Source organism: Chrysemys picta, chromosome 6 (genome assembly GCF_011386835.1).
Source record: "Chrysemys picta bellii isolate R12L10 chromosome 6, ASM1138683v2, whole genome shotgun sequence".
Classification (NCBI taxonomy): Eukaryota; Metazoa; Chordata; order Testudines; family Emydidae; genus Chrysemys; species Chrysemys picta.
This window is the reverse complement of record NC_088796.1, coordinates 44,468,188-44,484,133: the sequence shown is the minus strand read 5'-3', so window position 1 is coordinate 44,484,133 and position 15,946 is coordinate 44,468,188. Positions and strand designations below refer to the sequence as shown.

The 15,946-nt window shown below is 43.1% G+C and overlaps 2 protein-coding genes across 4 annotated transcripts in view; both read right to left on the bottom strand.

Annotated features, from left to right (window-relative positions):
- Positions 1–2,245, bottom strand: part of AP3B1 (adaptor related protein complex 3 subunit beta 1) — a 580,418-nt gene extending 578,173 nt beyond the window's left edge. The window contains exon 1 of the mRNA XM_065550060.1: positions 2,097–2,245. The gene's annotated coding sequence lies outside the window, so the exon portion shown is untranslated. The remainder of the gene's footprint in view (positions 1–2,096) is intronic.
- The window catches only part of LHFPL2 (LHFPL tetraspan subfamily member 2), a 219,719-nt gene that overhangs the window by 171,258 nt on the left and 32,515 nt on the right, over positions 1–15,946 (bottom strand). The window lies entirely within an intron of this gene.

The following is a 15,946-nucleotide window of genomic DNA, read 5'->3' as shown; positions in this document are numbered from 1 at the left end:
GGATTCCTTTCTCCTTTTTAAAGGAGGATGGATTATATCTCCTTGTAGGAGTAATCAGAGTTTTATTTTGAAACTTGAATTCCCTTTATATTGCTTTATCTATTTAGAATTTTTTTAAAAAGAGGAAATAATGTCCCCATGTATTGTCTTTAGACTTACAATAGTTATACAGTTTTATAATCTACAATAGTTATATCAGTTTTCTAATCGTGATTTGGTTTGATTATACACAACTAGTATGTGTAATTTTGTGTTAGCTATGCATATATATTAAAGTGTGTAGTGTGTACATGCATGGCATGCATATGTACACAGGGTTTGTCTGGCAAAAACATATTAAAACCAGCAAGATTTTACTTAACCAAGATAAATGCTTTTCCCTCCTACAGAATTGAATGTAGTGTAGCTTTATAAAAAAATCAAAGATGAATTGCAAACTCTGAGTCTGATCTTGTGCTTACTGAAACAAAAGTTTCATTGAAGTGGATAGAGGGTTGCCTGAGAATTCATTGCAGGATCACACCCTATCTATTTGCCTAAATCGGTGGGATTAACATTCTGAATAAAACTTAATTTATTTTCACTGGATGCTAGTGATGTTACTCATTGTGCTATTGGTAAGTTCAAAAGTTGAAGGTTTTGCTTATTTAATGCAGCTGTCATGGTACACCAGATTTTCCTCAGCAAATTTGTCACTGTTGCGCTTTATTACTGAGCTCTGTGAAGATGATCCATTCTTTAAGTATCTAATGGTTGATACGTAACATCAGACTGGGAGCTACAAAAGTCAAGATCAGGATGTGGTATTTATTTAGACTTAATATAGTATTTGTCTAAATCCTAAACTCTGTACAAAATTAAAAACACAACAAAGAATTATGTATTGCTTGGGGAGAAAGCATGGCCTGGTAGAAAGGGCACTGGACTGGGAGTTGAGACACTTGCATTCTTTTCCTGGCTCTTCTGTTGTCGTGTAGTGTAACTTAGGAAAAAGTCACTTCACCTCGCTGCTTCAGTTTCCCTAACTGTAAAATGGGGTTCATGAATACTTGTCCTTCTCTGTAGAGCACATTAAGATCTACTGATTAAATCATCAATCTATTATTATTTGTTACATTTAAAATACAAATACAAGGACACTTAGCTAGTCCATATGCAGAATATAATTTGAGCCTTAATTTGTCCATATAAAATAACATCCACCCTCTGGATGTCTATCTCTTCCCAATCCTCCCAGAGTAGCCCAGGAAAATAGATTATGTAGATTGCCATATACCCTGCCTCAAGGCTTATATACATATTGAACAATGAAGGGTGATAAACTTGAGCCCTGCAGTACCCTGCACAAGAGAGCCCTTGGCGCAGAGCAGCTGCTGGAGCTAAAAGAAGCAGCATGGATTCTTTGATCTTCATCCAGTGCCAAGAGACTGACTAATTCTACCAGCTCAGTTTCTGTATCATACTTAGGCACGAAGCCAGACTGAGTGGGGTTAAGGAAATTTTGAGTTTGCTATTTGACAGCCACTGTATCATAGAATCATAGAATATCAGGGTTGGAAGGTGTGACGGGTTGGATCACAGAAACCCCCTTGGGAGCTGCCACCCGATGTGCAAAGACTACCCCTGCTTCTGCTTTCCCTGCCAGCTCAGGACTCCAGCACCCTGTCTTGCTGAGCCAGACACTCCCGTCTGGCTCCAGACACAGATCCAGGGTCTGAATCTCCTGTCCCAAAGCTGCAGGTTACCTAAAAACAGCTTACAGAAGTGCGCTTGTCTTTAGCACTCAGATGCTCAACTCCCAATGGAGTCTAAACCCAGATAAATCCGTTTTACCCTGCATAAAGCTTATGCAGGGCAAACTCATAAATTGTTCGCCCTCTATGACACTGATAGAGAGATATGCACAGTTGTTTGCTCCCCCAGGTATTAATACATACTCTGGGTAAATTACTAAATAAAAAGTGATTTTATTAAATACAGACAGTAGGATTTAAGTGGTTCAAAGTAGTAACAGACAGAACAAAGTAAGTCACCAAGCAAAATAAAATAAAATGCGCAAATCTATGCCTAATCAAACTAAATACAGATAATCTCACCCTCAGAGATGTTTCAGTAAGTTTTTCTCAGACTGGACACCTTCCAGGCCTGGGCACAATTCTTTCCCCTGGTACAGCTCTTGTTGCAGCTCAGGTGGTAGCTAGGGGATTCTTCATGATGGCTTCCCTCCTTCTCTGTTCTCTTCCCCCCCTTTATATATCTTTTGCATAAGGCGGGAACTCTTTGTCTCTCTGGGTTTCCACCCCCCCTCACTGGAAAAGCACCAGGTTAAAGATGGATTCCAGTTCAGGTGACAAGATCACATGTCACAGCAAGACTTCATTACTCACTTGCCAGCACACACATATACAGGAAGACTCACAGGTAAATACAGCCATCTGCAGACAATGGGAGTCATCAAGATTCTAAACCATCATTAATGGTCCACACTTTACACAATTACAATAGGCCCTCAGAGTTACATTTTATATTTCTAGTTTTAGATACAAGAGTGGTACATTTATACAAATCAGATGATCACACTCAGTAGATTATAAGCTTTGTAATGATACCTTACAAGAGACCTTTTGCATGAAGCATATCCCAGTTACATTACATTCACTTATTACCGTATTTTCTCTAAAACCATCTCAGTTACATTATAGTGACTTATTATCAAGTTTTTATAAAACCATATAGACTGCACAACGTCACACCCTCCTCCTGAACTTACTGCCAGAGACTTGGACACTGACCATGGCGGAGGCAGTATACCTAAAATTCGTTTTTGGGCTCCCCTATGGGGCAGACACTCCTGTGTCCCCCAAAAGGGAAAGAGACCCTGACCCAGCTGTAGGCTCACAGCTTCCAGCTATGAGGGACCTTTCGCTGGCCAGCAAAATCCCCCCCCTTTCACTCAGGTTGGGTTTGCTTCCAGCTAGAGTCCTTGGGGGTTTGTTCCCACCGCAGCAGTCACCAGGACCCCAACTTCCAGCTCCAGGATACATGTCTCTGTGCACCTCTTCCACTCCATTACAGCCAGGTCATGCTTCTGGGTCTTAATTGCTTTGTCTCTTAAGTCCAGGCTGGTGGGCAGCCTTTTCTTTTTTCCAGGTCAGGCTTTCCCCAGGCAAATTGTACATCAATTTCCATTTGTCTTCCCTTGAGACCATCACTTGATGAGCTGGGATACCACGGAGAACACCCTCCTGCCAGAACAGGCACCCCTCCACTCCTGTCTTGCTAAATTAGACACCCCAGTCAGCTTCAGCACAGACAGAGGTTGGGCCATACCTATCTGCAGTTCACTGAAACTGAGATGCACTCAGTTCAGGGGTTAACAGAGACATTCCTAGCACCCATTGTTCAGTCTTTCTGGGCAATTTGCAACTTGTGTAGTTTTAACTTCTTTTGATCTTCATTCTTACTTATTTTGCTTCCTTTTCTGTCCCTACTTCCCTTTCCCAAAATAAGCAAACAGAAAATAACAAACCAGTAACCACTTTGTCTGTTCTCCAGCCACCACACTTAAAACTCACTTAAAATCACTACCAGTATCTCAAAGCAATCAGCTGTGCACAGACCCTGCTCGACTACGCCACTGTGACGGGTTGGATCACAGAAACCCCCTTAGGAGCTGCCACCCGATGTGCAAAGACTACCCCTGCTCCTGTTTTCCCTGCCAGCTCAGGACTCCAGCACCCTGTCTTGCTGAGCCAGACACTCCTGTTTGGCTCCGGACACAGATCCAGGGTCTGAATCACTTGTTCCAAAGCTGCAGGTTACCTAAAAACAGCTTACAGAAGTGCGCTTGTCTTTAGCACTCAGATGCTCAACTCCCAATGGAGTCTAAACCCAGATAAATCCGTTTTACCCTGCATAAAGCTTATGCAGGGCAAACTCATAAATTGTTCGCCCTCTATGACACTGATAGAGAGATATGCACAGTTGTTTGCTCCCCCAGGTATTAATACATACTCTGGGTAAATTACTAAATAAAAAGTGATTTTATTAAATACAGACAGTAGGATTTAAGTGGTTCAAAGTAGTAACAGACAGAACAAAGTAAGTCACCAAGCAAAATAAAATAAAATGCGCAAATCTATGCCCAATCAAACTAAATACAGATAATCTCACCCTCAGAGATGTTTCAGTAAGTTTTTCTCAGACTGGACACCTTCCAGGCCTGGGCACAATTCTTTCCCCTGGTACAGCTCTTGTTGCAGCTCAGGTGGTAGCTAGGGGATTCTTCATGATGGCTTCCCTCCTTCTCTGTTCTCTTCCCCCCCTTTATATATCTTTTGCATAAGGCGGGAACTCTTTGTCTCTCTGGGTTTCCACCCCCCTCACTGGAAAAGCACCAGGTTAAAGATGGATTCCAGTTCAGGTGACAAGATCACATGTCACTGCAAGACTTCATTACTCACTTGCCAGCACACACATATACAGGAAGACTCACAGGTAAATACAGCCATCTGCAGACAATGGGAGTCATCAAGATTCCAAACCATCATTAATGGTCCACACTTTACACAATTACAATAGGCCCTCAGAGTTACATTTTATATTTCTAGTTTTAGATACAAGAGTGGTACATTTATACAAATCAGATGATCACACTCAGTAGATTATAAGCTTTGTAATGATACCTTACAAGAGACCTTTTGCATGAAGCATATCCCAGTTACGTTACATTCACTTATTACCGTATTTTCTCTAAAACCATCTCAGTTACATTATATTGACTTATTATCAAGTTTTTATAAAACCATATAGACTGCACAACGTCACAGGAAGGGACCTCAGGAGATCATCTAGTCCAACCCCCTGCTTAAAGCAGGACTGTAAGTAGACATGTGCCTGTCAGTTTCAAGTTGTTTTTTTTTAATAGTATCACATGCTGGTAATCTACTATTCTACAGTATGACAATAAATCTAACTGTGAGGATGGTGTCCCTCATACCCCATGAGAAAAAGAAAAATGCTTGATTCAGGCTTAAGATCCATCCTTAAAGGAAGTCCTCAGTACAATTTTCATACTTGGTTAAAATGACTCTCAAAAGTAGGACTTAGATCTAGAGAGGCCTGAAAGGTGCTAGCAGATGACAACACAAACTGTAAAATAAAAATTCAGATGGAACATTAAAGATTAAACAAATTTGAAAGAGAACTAAAATCTCCTCTACGGACTTTTAAAAAGTGCTGGGGAAAAGCTTTAGAGAGAGTCCCTGTTACTGTTAGATGGGGAAAGAAATCTAAATACTTAAAAACTGCTAACCACCTCAAAGAAAAAAAGTGCTGCAAAACATGAGAGGAATTTTGGAATGTATTCTCATTCAGCACTTGTGAGTTTAAATTCTAGTACTGCATAGTGTCTCTCACTCATGCTTTTTTTTGTTGTCCTGTAAACCTCTCCTCCCACCCCTCCCCACACTCTTTTTAGGAATATAAGGGGGTGTGGGGAAATTAAGAAACACCTACAGATCTGGTGGCTTATTTACCATAAAATATGTACCGTATTTTCCGGCGTATAAGACGACTGGGCGTATAAGACGACCCCCAACTTTTCCAGTTAAAATATAGAGTTTGGGATATACTCGCCGTATAAGACTACCCCTCTTCCAACGCACACCAAAAAAAAATTAAAAAAACATCAGATTTGATTTCAATATGGTAATTTTAATTCAAATTCTTATGACATGCAGGTACTTAGCAGGAAAACTGTCACTTATAAACATAAGGCTGTTTGTCATCAAACATGTAAACATAAAACAGTGCAAGTGGATTAAACTTTTCCTAATTCACTCTAAAGCTGAAAGGAAGGATAAGACAATAAACCCATGGGAGCTGCCATGCTGTTTGTTTTCTAAGCTGTCAACCAAACTGGAACTGATGATGATAGGAGGAAGATAACAAACAAGAGAGAGAGAGCAAGTGCCGGGCAAGTCCCTGGCGAGTTAGCAACGCCCATCATAACTGCAAGCTACGGTATTTTTACAGGTTTTGCTGGCGTGACAGTTTCCCTTTAAAAGCCTTCAAAATCCTCCTGTTCGTCATCTGATATCATAAGTACATCAATGACATCTTGTGATACATTTGTAAGGCAGTCATCGTATGGATCGAATTCCATATCAGATGGTGTGGTCTCAGCTTCGGCTTCCTCTTCATCTTGCCACAAGTAGTCGTCCTCCATACCATCTAATGAATTTGATATGCCACACTTCTTGAAAGACTTGATTACTGTTTCTGCATCAATATCATTCCAGGCTTTTATGACAAACTTGCACAAAACATCCAACTGTGGAGCACGCATGTTTCCTCCTTTTGTGAATGACTTTTCGCCGCTAACCATCCATTCATTCCACTGTTCTTGAATGCGATCTTTAAATGGCTTGTTTAGGCACACATCCAGTGGCTGTACCAACGATGTCAATCCTGCAGGAATAACTGCCGCATCTGTGTTTAGTCTTGCAAGCATTTGCTTGGTGCTGGGAGTTAAATGAGCCCTGAACATATCCCACACCAGTAGACTACATTTTTGAATAAGTCCACCTGGTCGCCTGCTCCATACATTATCAAGCCATAGCTTTACCCCTTCTTCATCCATCCAGCCTTTTTCATTTACATGTACAAAACAACCAACAGGGAACTTGAATTTCGGCATTGTTTTTCTTTTAAAAATAATCATTGGTCTCAGTTTGGCGCCATCAGCTGTGCATCCTAGTACCACTGTAAAACTGGACTTCTCATGTCCTGTTGTTTTAATTAAAATTGTTTTTTCACCTTTTTGATGGACAGTTTTATTTCCAACCATATCAAAATTCATTGGAGTTTCATCCATATTACCAATACTACTTAACGCATTGCCATGTTTAGTGCGCTGTTGTATTACGTATCGATGGAAACTATTTACTTTGCTATCAAGATCTGCAGGTAATTTTGGGGCAATTTTCATCTTTTGCCTCAGTACCATATTATGCCTTCCCATGAATCTAGTACACCAGGATACAGTGGCCTTAAATCTGTTGCTGTGATCTGGGTTAGATTTGGCCCACTGAAGTGCAAACAAATGTATTTTATTTCGTGTCACTACATAACCGTTTTGGCGATGCTCATTCACCATGTCTGCTACATGTTTTTCGAGTTCTGGCCAATGTGGAGTGCCTCTTCTTAATGCACACTTACCCCTTGGCATACTCTTTAATGCTTTTTCATTTGCTTTCCAGTCCCGAACCATCTTTTTTGTTACTCCATATTGTCTTGCAGCAGCGCAGTTATTATGTTCCATGGCAAAGTTTACAACTTTAAGTTTGAAACTGGCTTCATATTTCTTTCTTCTTGCTGGTGGAGCCATGATGGGGTTTTGACTGTTGGACATTTGTATACTGTACTGTATGTACTGGTGCTATACTGTATGAACAGGTACAGATACTGGTGCTGTACTGTATGTGGTACCCAGTATACAACAACCAGCCAATCACGGCAAGCGATGTACCTTACCGGCGATTGGCTGGTTGTTGTATACAAAGCCTGCTTGGATTGGTCAGCTCTCCCTGCCTGCCCAGCCCTCCCTGTCTCCAAGACTATCAGAGCGGTAGCGCAAACACGCCTCTTTCACCCGTCTGGCCCGCCCTTGTATCCTATTACCTCCTTCTCTGCCTCTCAGATCTCGCACATGCGCGCCTGCGCCGCTTCACTGCAGTCCTCAGGAGCGAGATCTGAGAGGCAGAGAAGGAGGTACGGTAATAGGATACAAGGGCGGGCCAGACGGGTGAAAGAGGCGTGTTTTTCTGGGCACAGCGCCGCTCTATCTCTTTTTTCCATACCCCGGGCGTCCCGGACGCCTGCAGCTTGCTCCGCCCTTCACTTACACCTTCCCGGTGAGGCGCCCCCTCACCTCGTCATCGGGCGGGGATGCGGCCGCGGCCGTTTTTGAGCTCCCCCCACCATATGCGGCGACCGCAGATTCTCCAGTCCGGCTCGGAAGTTTCAGCACCCACCCTATAAGACGACACCCGGCGTATAAGACGACCCCCGACTTTTGAGAAGATTTTCCTGGGTTAAAAAGTAGTCTTATACGCCAGAAAATACAGTATTTATCAAACTATTTTTAAAGTATGCATATTTATGATAGTTGCCAGAGGCTCTGGCAGGACCCTTCAATTTGTTAATTCATAACCATGCAGATTGGCAGAGTAATGTCTTTCTTATATACCAAATCACCTGTTGCCCTTACCTCATGGGTATCCTGCAATTTCCATTTGTCTGGAGGCCGGTACTTAAAAGTTACTTTATCTCTGCTGCTGCTGCTGCATTCTCCCTCTGCTGGCACCTTACCAAACTGCCTACGTGACACCTCGAGCGACCAGCTGGGTGAGGCAATACCTTTTATTGGACCAACTAATGTTGGTGAAAGAGACAAACTTTCGAGCTCTGCAGAGCTCTTCTTCAGGTCTGAGTGAAACCTATCTTGTTGCATCTACTCGTGTTGTCTCAGAGAGCCGCTCCTGCTGCAGCCCATTTTGGACCCTGTCTACTTATGTCTTGGGGAAAAAATTGTTGGAAAGAGACTGTCCTGATGGGAGTTGAGAACTGACTGGGGCTTTCCATTAGTACAATGGTCTTCCCCTGTCACAGTCAGAAGTGCCTCAGACCGGAACTTTAAAGAGACACTGGCTTCCTGCCCTTTCCCAGCAGTGCTGCCTGGAGCAACAGACCAACAGGCTCCCACTTCCTGAATACCATCAAAGGAGTTTTCCAAGTAACTCAGAAGTGCCAGGTTTAACATCTGTGTAGTCAGTTTGTTTGCTCTTGTCCCTCTCAGCTCACCTCCCAAGCTAGCCACAAAGGTTAATAGCTTTGGAAAACTAATCTGGCCTGTGGATAAGCCCTACATAGTTGGCTCCTTTTTGGCTAAGGGATATTCTTACTGCTTATTCTCTTACAATCTCCCTTTCTATACTCTCCAGGGACTTTCAGTAAGGGGCCCCTTTTGCCCAATTCACTTAACCTGCAGTTTGAGAAAGGGACAGTGATTACCTGCTTTTAATAGCTTGCTCTGCTCAGGTGATGATCAGGAGGTTACTAAGCTCAGAAGTCAGCCTGATCCTGTCACTTCTTTTGGAGACGCCAAGAACTCTCTGTTAGAGCCACCTGTCAGACAGATTGCAAGCTAACTGGCTCCATTAGCAAGATCTAGCACCAGAAGAATGGGCATTCATTCAGGATTTAAGGCCAGATAGCAGTGAGATGGTATCTTTCTCCAGTGGGCCAATTCATTGCCAGAACCAACTGAAAAGTATAGATAATTCTGTTCCTGTCATTAACTTCTTCAAGCAGGTATTATGGAGGCACTTTTATTTGCTTGGGCTGGTCTCTGAGGTTACATCTTTCCTCGATTCGCTTTAATAATTAAAGTAGCCAGAAAAATCCAGCTTGATCAAAGCTATTGTCATCCTGATCACAGCTTACTCAGCTAAAAAGGAACGGTTCCTGAGACTGGCTGTGTATCTGTGTGCAACGCTTCGACTTACCCAATGGTCAGGGACTTCTGACTCACTCCAGTCTTTACAGGCTAAAGTTTTCTTCTTTCTGGCTATTTAACCACAGCAGAAAGAGTCAGCAAACCAGGAGCCTTTTCCATCAAAAGACTTTATCTTGCATTTTTATTTTTATTTAATGGAGTAAAATGCTTGCAGGAGCCTCAGGCATTGGTGCTGCTTGATCCCTCCTATTCTCTGCCTGTAGCGCACAATAGTTTATGCTCCTGAGGGCTGAAATACTTTGATCTAATTCAGGTTGTTGTATGGTGTGTAGTAGCCTATAATATACAGGAGGCCGGACTAGATTATCTGATGAACCCTTCTGGCCTTGAACTCTACAACTAACCCCCTAAAGTTTATCAAATCATAAATTGTCCCCATAGACTAAGTACTGCCAATTTTAGGTCTGAGATCAGTGCAATTTGGAGGAGGAGGGGAAGATGGAAAACCCTTTCAGTCAGTTTTTTAATGGCAGCTTTTAAAACTGTTCAGAAGCTTGTAATATTAGAACTAGCCATAGCAGAGAGACTCATTATAAACCCAATTTTTCACATGGCTATCACTACCACATATGTGACAGAAAGAGAAAGAGATATGGAATTAATAAATTAAAAAATAGTCACCTTCCAAAGACGAAGACTATATGCAAGCAAGCATACTTAAAACTAAGGCTAAGATTTTGTCATGGAGGTCACAGAAGTCATGGAATCCATGACTTCCAGGGACCTCCGTGACATTTTTCACTTCAGCCCTGGGCGGAATAGCTGGAGGTGTCAGCTGGCGGGGTCCCAGCAGTTCTCAACCGGTGGGGAGGCCCCCGACAGCTCCTAGCTAGCGGTGGCATCAGGGGGGACCCTGTGCTCTCAGCCACCGTGGGCCACAGGGGGGACCCTGGAGCCCTAGCAGAAGGGTGCTGGCCTTCCTCCCTTCCCATTTTGTCATGATTATTTTTAGTAAAATCACGGACAGGTCACGGGCTTCCATGAATTTTTGGTTATTGCCCATGATTTGTCCGTGACTTTTACTAAAAATAACTGTGACAAAATCTTAGCCTTACTTATAGCTCCTATATCTGATTCCGGAGGCTGATATAAACACTCTTTATACTTCACTGCTTCTTACGAGGCATATCAGCCTGTATTAACCCCCTCCATATTTGTCCACTTCAAGTGATCAAAAAAAAAATGTCGAAAATGTGCTTACCTCAGCCTTCAAACAATGCAAAGAGTGTGACAAACTGAAGAACGACAGAGCAGACTATTGTATCAAATTTATTTACTGGATTTTTAAAATCAAATAAGTTCCCATCGCAAACTTGGGATGCCCTGACTTTAATTTCACAATAACATTTCTAGTATAACAACAGCTCTTTCTAGCATGAAGTACATACATGACAGCAAATTAGATTAAGAAAATATATCCATGATAACCTGAAAATTTCCTTTCTTGTAGTAATAAGGTCCACAGGTCTGTTACAATGGATATGTCAAGCCTGTTTACAGCGTGGGGGCAGAACTGTACTTGCCAGTCATGGGCAGCAAGGGAATGCTCCACCTGCTGAAGCTCCTTCTAGTTTAGATAAGTTCCACAGCCAAGATCATTCAAATCTACTTAATTATATTTCAGATTATGGTAAATATACTTTGTGTTTTCTCAGCAATTTCTCCAAATACTACACATTGTAAACTCTACCGAACCATACACACAAATCCTTGGATGTCAATTCCTATCTCCATTTTGGAAGATACTTTTGTGTCCAGGGTGGTCCAGATCCATGAAACTCAATAGTCAAAGGACGTTTTCAGATAAACACAGATACATTTTCCTACTTGTCTTCATGCTAAGGTGCCCAGACTCATTACAATCGGATTTTCATAGCAATGTGCCTCCAGGGTGGGAAGCAAGATATGGACATCCAAAATAAGGATGACTACCTGACGAACTCTTGTTAGAGAAAGCTCCCAATTTCAAATAAAAAACCTCATATGATTGGAGATAGTACCCATTAGAAGACCGACTTTAACAGATAGTATAAATGCCTCCTGCAGGAGTTCAATCAGGGTAGCTCTGAAAGGAGCAAAATGAGGTTCCAAGGTTATGCTTTATGACCTTATGGAGTTGGAGTAAAGTTGATGGACTTGTACAAAACTTCCTTTTCTTGGCATGCTGAGAGCGTTTACATTCCCACAATAAAGCCCGTTGGAGGGAAGGTTTAATATGGTAGTTAAACTATAGACTTTACACCAGCCAGCAGAATAAGTTCAGTTTGTTGCCTTCTCTTTGGGGTCCATGAGACTAATAATTATTTCATCTAAGCATTAATTTTAAACCCCACTAGTCTTGGATGGTCTTGGAATAGCAAACATCCTCTGTGAGATAGAGACACCAATGCTAGGTTAATCAACCCTGACAGCCACAATCCCTTTAGCCAGAAAGACATAAACAGTATCACTGATGCTCTCTCGTTCCTTTGGTATCATCCTGGGGAGCAGTGGAAAAGATGGGAAGACATAAGGCAGGGATTTTACCCAGCTTTGTGAGATGTCATTCACCACCTCCTATCCCGGGTCCTCACATATAGTGAGGTCACACACTACTTTGTTTACTGTTTCCAAATGCAAGGAGGTCAATCACCAGCCCATCAAATTAATTTACAATGTGCAAGATATTTCTGGGTGTAAAAGCCGCTCTGCTTATTTGACTTTGCCATGTAAGTTTTGGTGTTCATCTCCCCATTAGTGGGCAATGCACATAGAGATAGGAAACTTTATTCCACCCAGGACAGAAGACGCTCTCTCTGGAGTAGGGCTGATAGGAGTTTCTTAATAACTGGGAAGAACACAACAGACATATTGATTGTCATGACCAGAACAGCTGTTAGCCACTGAAGGAGCACTGCTGCAAGACCTCAATGAATTATTGTGTTCCAACTGGTGGATGCTATGTCTCTCTTTATGGTACCTTTCTGTTCCCTGAACTGAACTGGGAATATCCCTAAAGAGCAAAAAAGTCTTATTTTCTTCATTCATCAGTTTTGGGAGTGGAGAATATAAAATTGGAGCTAGATCTCTGCCAACAGATAAGACAGGGTGAGATGCAGAGAGGATACCAAGATTTACTGGATAAATATCATCTGAACCCTGGGTCACTGAAGCATGGCTGTCTATGGGCTTGTTTATATGCTAAATGCCCCTTACTGCATTCTCTGGAATTGGCAATGTCCAGTCCCGCCATCCAAAACTCAGAGGGAAGCAGAGGAGAAGGAGGCTGAGCTCTACAGTCAGAGGCATGGCTGCTAGTGTGGGCTGCTCTTTTGGCTTCACTCCTCACATAGACATGGGGAAGAAGGGGCTGGTCAGGTGACCAGGTGTCCAGTTTTCAACCAGAACACGACCCTGGTGGCTCCTGTCAGCACTGCCGACTGGGCAGTTAAACGTCTGGTCAGCAGTGCTGCAGAGCCAAGGCAGGCTAGTCTCTATCTGTCCTGGGGCACCGAGCTGCGCCCCGGAAGTGGCCAGCAGGTCCGGCTCTTAGGCCACAGGGCTCCGCATGCTACCCCCGCCCCAAGCACCGGCTCCGTGCTCCCATTGGCCAGTTCCCAGCCAATGGGAGCTGGTGGGGGGCAGTGCTTGTGGGCGAGAGCAGCATGCGCTGCTGAGCCCCCGTCCTCCCCCTCCCGCCTAGTAGCCATAGCACCACTGTGTTGCTGAGCAGGAGCCACCCAAGGTAAGCCCGCACCCCAACCCCTTGCCCCAGCCCTAAGCCCCCCAACCCAGAGCCCCCTCCTGCACCCCAGAGCCCTCTTCCCCTCTTGCACCCCAACCCCCTGCCTCAACCTACAGCCCCCTCCCACATTCTGAATCCCTCGGCCCCACCCCCTAGCCTGGAGCCCCTTTATGCACCCCAATCCCCTCATCCCCAGGCCCATCCCAGAGCCTGCACTCCCATTTAGATCCATCACCCCCTCCCACACCCCAACCCCCTGCCCAGTGAAAGTGAGTGAGAGTGGGGGAGAGCGAGCCACCGAGGGAAGGGGAATGTAGTGAGCGAGGGGCAGAGCCTCGGGGAAGGGATGGGGCTAGGGTGTTCGGTTTTGTGCCAATAGAAAGTTGGCAAACCTAGGTGCTGTATGGCTCAGAGCCAGTTCTTTTCCAATCCTGCCTGCCTCTTTTCCTACCAGGAGAGAGGCAACCCCACGCCAAAAGGGGAAGCTTAGCTGAACGAACAATCTCCCCAAAATCAAAGGTAACCCTGGGACTCTGCTGGGAATTAGCCAGACAAACTAACTGAATTGTTGGTCTAAAATTTTGAAAGAAAACGTGGAATTTCCCCTCAGAAAAACTCTGCAGCAGGGAAGACTGACTAAGTGACCAGGTGCCATCACTGTGCCTGTGGGTGCAGAAAAAAAATGGGACCAACTTCAGGAGGCACCCTACTGCTAATGACTGATAGATCTGGTTCTGCCCCCAAGCTGCAAGCAGGCTGAAGTACCCATTGTAACAGATCTGTGGACCTCAGAAGGAAGAAGAAAACCCTTACACAAAGCAAACAAACTTCAGTCTCCCATTCCCCAAATGCCTGGGAGAATGTTCAGCATGCACTGAAAAATAACAAACCCAGGCTCTGGTGAGTCAGGAGAGCAAATTTCAAAGCCTCAACCTCTCCCTCCGTTTTACAACAACAGAGGTCCAGCTCAGCCAGTCTCGGATCTCAACTCTTGGAGGATGTCAGGAAAAAGAGAGATGGCTTCTCTCAGAGAAGTGCTCTCAAACCAATTAAGGTCTTTATAAATTGAGTTGCACCCAGAATTTCATAGGCAGCCAGTTCAGTTCCCAGAGCATCAGTGTAAGGACAGTGACAGGATTTTGTGGTGCAGTGCTGAAACTGACAAGTTTTTTCCATCCTCTTCTTGCCCGAATAAAGAATACTCATATAAATGTAAAGAAATTTTTCTCCAGACATCATTCCATTTTGCCTCATCCTCCCCAAGCAAGAAGACTGACTAATCCTTCTTCTTAGATGCAGAGATCTAACAAAGGGTGCCTGCTGTTTTTAAAATGTTTTTCTAGTCTTCCGGGTGAAATATTTATCCATTAACAAAAGTTTGCCAAAGGGGTTAATTGAAATAAGTAGACAAACTCTTATCCCTGGCAAATTACTGATACAGAGAAACCTTTGATCCTGAAAGCAATGAAAATCCACAGAAATGCCATTACGCTAAACCAGTATGCCACAGACAGAGAAATATGCATACAATTGGTTACCAGGATGATAGTTTCCAACTGAATATATTGTGTGAAATTCTGCTCTCAGTTAAGCCAGTATAAATCCAAAGCAACACCTTTGATTTCAGCTGAATTACTCCAGTGTTACACCAATGTAAACAAGCACAGAATTTAGTCCAATTAATCGTTCCAGCACATACCCATCTCTGGGTCTATATGCCTATCATCTTTTGTAACAGATTCTGACAGCATTTAAGTAGATTCTACCAGAAATTTAAAATTCTTGAGACACTATGTAAAAACTGTTAGTGCTACCCAGTACCGAAGCAAAAGCAGCTACATTTCAGCAGCAATGAGAAGTAAAATTAGATTCTTCTAAGGGTTCTCTTAAAGCACGCAGTCAATAAATATTGGACCCTTACAACAAATGTAACCTATATATGACTGTGTTCTAACAACTTCCTCTTGAGAAAGGGCCAGATAAAGTCTCTCCTTGCTTCTTAACTGGTAAAATATTTAAACAGCCTGAATGATCACTAAAAATCCCCATATGTTTAATCATTAACATTTGCAGTCTGTAACAAGTATAAGCCTCAAAACTACCGAGTGCTGTTTGTGGCCCATTTCTTTTGATGTGGAAATGTGCACACTAGCCACAAAAACTGGCTACATTTACCCATCCAGCAAAATAATTTAAAAAAACCTAAAATTTGTAATTAGCAACTAAAAACCTGGTGCCCAGTGCAGCTTCTGATCCTTCATGCTATGAAGAGACTGACAAACATTTTTCTTGATTAAAAGTCACTTTTGCACATACCCAACAGAAAATTACTAAAAAGGTTACTACCGGTGAGGCATCTGAACTCCGCAAATACCAGAGAGCATAAGTTCATGTTACATGAATTCAGGATAAGGATCACTGAATTCCAAAAGCTTGCTTATCTTGTTTATCACAATCTTTGGGCCAAATCTTCAGCGGATATAAACAGCATAGCTCCAAGTAAACAGCGCTAAGCAGTCAGTGTGAAAACGAGGGGTATAGACAGGCAATAGATCAATTTTACCTTTAGCACCAGCAAGGGTAAATAAATCAAGGTTGCTTCCCTTTGAAGTGCAGTAAAAAGCATTCAGAGATGCTGACTA